General features: G+C 44.1%; 1 protein-coding gene across 1 annotated transcript in view; it reads left to right on the forward strand.

Annotated features, from left to right (window-relative positions):
- Positions 1-4919: 4919 nt before the first annotated feature.
- pip5kl1 (phosphatidylinositol-4-phosphate 5-kinase-like 1) overlaps positions 4920-6000 on the forward strand; it is a 65505-nt gene continuing 64424 nt past the window's right edge. The window contains exon 1 of the mRNA XM_051932177.1: positions 4920-5136. The gene's annotated coding sequence lies outside the window, so the exon portion shown is untranslated. The remainder of the gene's footprint in view (positions 5137-6000) is intronic.

The following is a 6000-nucleotide window of genomic DNA, read 5'->3' on the forward strand; positions in this document are numbered from 1 at the left end:
TTGGCGTTCAATCCCAACTTCTTGTCTCCTCCTCACCCTTTCATCTCTCCTTCTCTTTCCATTCAACCCATTATTCCTAACCCTACCTCTAACCCTTGATTTACTTTCTCTGCATATACCATGGATATGTATAGAGGGAAACATTGGGGTTGTGTCATAATGCCCACTTTGAGTTTGATTTACATGTTTTAGACATCACTGTTCAGATAATGGCTGCTTTCAGAGTGATGTGTGTGTGTGTGTCAGAGTGAGAGACTATGGACACAATAACTCTGAATGAATCTTGGCACCATTACTCATAATGGAAAATGTTAGAAGTCTCTTGGTTTAAAATTCCAGTAGATTGGGCTCTATGGAGATCATGATTTTGTGTTCATGTCATGTCATTTTATAACCCCCTTAATACAGACCAAGGGTGGTGGGGAAGGGGCTATCTTATCTAGCATAGGGCACAACGTAGGAACAAACCCTGCACAGGGCGAACACATACACCACACACATACTGTCCTGCATGTCTGTGGACTGTAGGAGGAAACCCATACAAACTCCACACAGGGACCACCCAGGATGTGAACCCTGGTCTGCTTACTGTGAGGCAGCAGTGCTACTCTTGCACATCCTTGACTCGTCCGCTCTCCTCCTGACTCTGATTGTCCTTGCAGGAAACTCAGCTACTTTTATATCAACCCCACTTCTGGTGCCACAGCATTGCACACTGGCAGCACTTCTGGGTCAGGTGGGTCTGGCAGCATCAAAGAACACCAATAGGGCTGACCCATAGGACTAAAATTCCCAGCCTGTTCTGCAGATATTCCTATGGGTCCCTACCAGTGGAATGCTGCCAATGTTTGTACGGGGGGGATAAATGTAACTGGATGACAGACACCCCCTGTCCTTCCATTGTGGGCCTCCCTTTCTGGCCATACCTCCACTTCCATCCTGGCTAGGAGACCCACCTGTCCAATGTGGCACTCACAATACACATAAGACCACAACCATGACAAACTATATATAAAAGATATGCTCAAAATACCCACACAGGCACACATACTCATAATTGTAAATGTACATAAACCAGCATATACAAACATGACCTGATGGCGTTTGTATACAGTAGGTGGGCAGAGTGATCCAGTGGTCCTAAATCACAATCCTGACTGACTCCCCTAAGAAAATCAAATCACCGGCTCTGGCCCAGAGTCTTACAAATACATGGATGGGGCCGTACACTTAAGGGTCCTCTTTAGTAAAGGTTTCTACCACAGGACTATTGTGGGGCAATGAAAACTTTCAATACACAAGTGTTTGGGATATTGGTTCCTAACACATGGAAGGAAGAAATTCACTTTGTTTTATATTTGTGACAATAGTGACCCTATAAATCACATACATTGTCATTTTTACTCAGTCTGTTATCCTGTGGAAAATCTTCTTTACTCATTAAATCATCAATGATGGGAACAATAGTTGGGGACTGTAGAGGTGCATCCAAATGCAACATAATCTGTTCATTATAGAAAATTATAAAAGGCGTAAAAGATCACTGTCATGAACACCCAGGCAGAGGAAGGCTATAAATACCATCCATCCATCCATCAGCCTGCCACACTCACACCTGAGTGTTTGACTGCATTGTGAAGAACAACAAAAATGACAGAATATCAAACAGCCCATCCGACCATTACTAAAATATCTCAATCCAATTTAAGGTCTGCAGTGTCTGGAAGTTAGTCACACATCACCAGACACATGCTGGGTCCAAACCCTAGACTTGGCATCTGTCTATGGCTGGGCACACTAAGACTCACACAGAGCTAAGTTAAGGTTCTTAGTTAACCAAACAGCCCAAGGGAACAGCACATTCACTTCAAGCAGATGGCAGCTAGGCCAGAATTTGAGCCCAGTGTCCCAGAACTGTGAAGGAGCAGTGTTAACTGACGCACGCTCTTAACTGAAATATACAAATTTTCTCCTAAAATACAAAATGATTTGTGTGTGTGTTTGTCACAAATGTGCCTTTCCTGAAAATAACACTGTGTCCATAACTGGGCCTGTGTTTACATTAAAACAGGAAGAATCAGTTAAAGTTAAAAATAAACAAGACCGTATCTAGTGCCACCACCACCACTGCCACCATTGGCCTTCAGATACTGCATCGGGGCTTCATTTGAATGTGTTTGCATCCCCTCTTCATCTGTGGACCTAACTAGAACACTCCTTAGGGCTATCGCGCAGGTCAATGTTCCTCTTCCCATCCATTGTCAGTTCAAGGATGCAGGTAGTTGAAGCTTTTAATCACAGAAATGGAGATAAGGACTGGATAGGACACCTGCCACTGCTGGACACGGCAGGAGTCACAGATATGGGTGACTGGCCCTGCTGTGGCTACCTTTGTGAACAGTTGTCCTCAGCCTATCAGTGCATCTTACTGCGGTGTCATTTGGCTGCTTTTAATGGATCCTCCTTCTTCTTAATTTTAATTAATGTCCCAAAGAGGGAAGTTTAGGTTTTACCTAGGATTATACCAGAATTACTAAAAAGAACAAAAACATCTGACCTTGCAGTAGCTGTCCCAGTCCCATTGAGACACAGTACAGGTGTATTGCTATTGGTATAAAGAGGTCCTCATAATGTTTCCTCACACACTTCTGCTGGATGATTCCATTGGCTGAAAGTCCTCAGTGTTGGTGTGTCAGGGAGGGGATGTGCAGCATTGTTCATAATGGCACTCAGTTTTGTCCCAGGAGGTCCAGGGTGCATCTCATAATTGAGCCTGCCCTTTCCATTAGCTTGTTGATTTGGTGATCCTCTCCTGAAGTGATGTCACCAGCCGAGCACACAACACTGGCCATCACAAAGTTGTAGAAGATGTGAAGGATGTCACTTCCCACATTAAAGGAACACAGTCTCCAAAGAAAAAATAGACTGCTCTGCCCTTTCTTCTATAATTCCTCTGTGCTTCAATACCAGTGCCACCTGTCATTGACGTGGACCCCCAAGTAGTTGTATGAGTGCACCACCTCTACATCCACTCCTTCAATAGTGAACACCAGACATGGAGGCGCTTAGATGCGGTGAAAGTCAATCACCAGTTCCTTGGTTTTGCTGATGTTAAGTTGTAGACAGTTTTTTAAGTTCCCCCCAGCTCCTCTCCTTTGTCTCATCGGCATTGATAAACCCATAAGTGCAGAGTCATCTGAGAATTTCTCCAACTGACATGACCTACTCTAATATTTCTAGTCTGAGGTTTGAAGAGAGAAGCAGACAGGTCTATTCCTTGTGGTACTCCAGTGTTGCTCACACAGTCCTTGAGCTTAACAAGCTGGGGTCTGCCCTGACAGAGAGTCCATCATCGGGTCCCCACATGCCCATCCATCTGCTTATCTCTGAGTTTACCCCTAAATAGGGATGGCTGGATGATATTGAAGGTGCTGGAGAAATTAAAACACATCATCACAGTACTACCTCCATTGTTCAGTCTTGTGGAGCAGATAGATACTTCTATCCTCCACTCAAATATTTGTCTGGCAGGTAAACTGCAGTGGGTCATGGTGGTCTACCACAAGAGGGCTCATATAGTCCAGGACAAGCCTCTTGATGGTCTTCATGGTGTGAGACATAATTGTCCTTGGTCTGTAGTCATTAGGTGATGAGGAGCCCACCTTACAATGCAGGATGTTTCTCACAGCAGTGGGACTTTTTGCACCCTTGGGGACAGACTGAACAGGTGACTGAGAACACCACAAAGCTGGTCAGCACAGGCCTTAAGAACACGAGGACTGACTCCATCTCCATCTGTGTGTGGCCTTCTCAGTTGTCTCAAGCCTGTTTCCTGGAGGGCTGACATTTTTCTTCCTGCCCATTTTGTATTTATTTCTGTGCCTCGTTAGTTGCTGAGGTTCTGCCAAACCAGACATCTCCAAAACTGTTGGTGTTCTTTTGCTCTGAGGCCATGAAATGTTTGATGAATCAGAGCAGGTCAGTAATTCTCAGATTTCACTTTGTTTTCTTTTCACGTATTCTACGGAAACAGAAATTGCTTCATAGAAATAAAGGTACAAATGGGGTCAAATTAGCAGGTCATCCGTTTGTCCACTTTGCATCTTGCTATTGTTTGGCTTCCAAAACAACGAAGCATTACGACTCCTAGAAAGCAAGTTGATTAAAATGAAGGCACAGTAGTAACTAGTGCCTGCGGCTGCCCTTGTCAAACTATCATGGACAAGGTGGGCTCACACAGAGGAGACCAAGAGGCCTCAGTACTTGTAAACAAGTAAGTCACAGGGCCGCAAGAAGGCTTACGGATCAGATCCCTCATGGTGCTTACCCTACCTGACTCTGAGGTTCTTATATGGTTGCAGCCTTTAACACCAAAGCTGTGTATTCTGCTTGAGGTTGCGTGCAGCAAGAAGCCTGGATGGATTGGGGGGGCTCAAAGAAGCCATGGGTGACAAGTAAAATAGGACATGTGGTGACTTGCCACCGATGGGCCTGATGGCTCTAATTTGCTACACTTTCAAACTGTCTTTAGGTGTGTCATGGTGGAGCTGCAATATTCGTGTGTGGTGTAGTGTTTCAAAGTTTGTGAAACCATGGCAGCAACCGCAAAGGCTTTCGTAGTAAGTGGACTTCTCTGTAATGTGAAAAGCTGAGGAACAGCAGATGAACTGACAAGATAAATACATTCTGGTTTATTCTTATTGTCCCCCCTGGACACGCCTGCTGTTCCAAAGGCTCTTTAAACAAGATCTTTGTGAGAATTGAGTTTACCTGCACTCCTGCTTTTAAAGTTGTCTTTGAACAACAAACCCCTAAGGCAGATAGAAACACAGAACAAACAATTTGACATCACCTGGGTGACATGCTGCATGAGAAGAAGGGCTGCATATAGGCAGGAGGGCAGATTTGGGCCCAAGATGTTCATCCGTCAGCCTATGTGTACGGTCTGCTGTTTGGAGTATGAAATAGGTAGGTATTCCATGAAATGGAAGCTGCTAGCCATTCCAGGAATGTGTAGCCAAGGCAGTTTATAGTGTTGTGGCAGGTCAGCAGACTAATAGCAGCATTCAGGCGGAACCCCGACGGCGTACCTGACAACTGCTGAGAAGAAGCAAAGAGAAGGACGTCGCCCAGCAGGTCAGTGTTCAGCCATTACTATTTACAGTTACATTTATTTATATATATGTACTGTATATATGTATATGTGTGTGTGTGTGGTGTCCTGTATTATACATAGGACACCACTGGACTCACTGACACTTTCATTTTTTTTTTTTTGCAATTTCTCTAAGGGTAATAATGCTCGGTCTCATTTCATTTGTTAATCGCAGTTTTCTTGCCATTATCACTGGAATATTGTCCAAGTCGTACTACAGAGGGTGCGGTAACACCGTCTGCTCCAACTCTGCTTTATGACAGAAAGAGGATTTTTAAGTAATCAACCGAAGTTGGGACACCCGTGCAAATTGTTTGCTTCAACTTGCAAGGCTTAGTTTAATTTAATTGCTGCAGACCATCTGTAGGTTGTAAATTATTAGTTGTTCCCTGAAGAAGGCCCATTTGTAATACTCTGCTTTTTCTTTTTTTTTCATTTTTTGCTAGCATAAACTTTAAATTTAAACTTCTGACAGTTCACTGCTTATGTTTTCATCATTTTAGGTCATTCATTGCATTGCAACTGATTAAAGTTGAAGAAAAACTGAGGTGTTCTAAAACTTTTGACCAGCAGTGTACATATATAACTTATGGTATCCCAACTGGGATGGAAAGTGAGTTCTTAGCCGGCCAGGAGGCCATAATGTAAGGACAGGTAAGGACCCTTATCCCAGTTAAAGTGAACAGATAACGGATAGACTAGACAAACAAGGATGCCAGAAGCAGTTCATTCCCCTATACAATAGGTGGTAGTATCCTTCCAAGCTGGTCCCAGTTAGGACTCCCACAGCGTCTGCATGGGAGTTGGAGTGTAGAAGAGCAGCCCTGTTGGGGTCCTTGGGTGCC

This window comes from Erpetoichthys calabaricus, chromosome 9 (genome assembly GCF_900747795.2).
Source record: "Erpetoichthys calabaricus chromosome 9, fErpCal1.3, whole genome shotgun sequence".
In the NCBI taxonomy this organism is placed as follows: domain Eukaryota; kingdom Metazoa; phylum Chordata; class Cladistia; order Polypteriformes; family Polypteridae; genus Erpetoichthys; species Erpetoichthys calabaricus.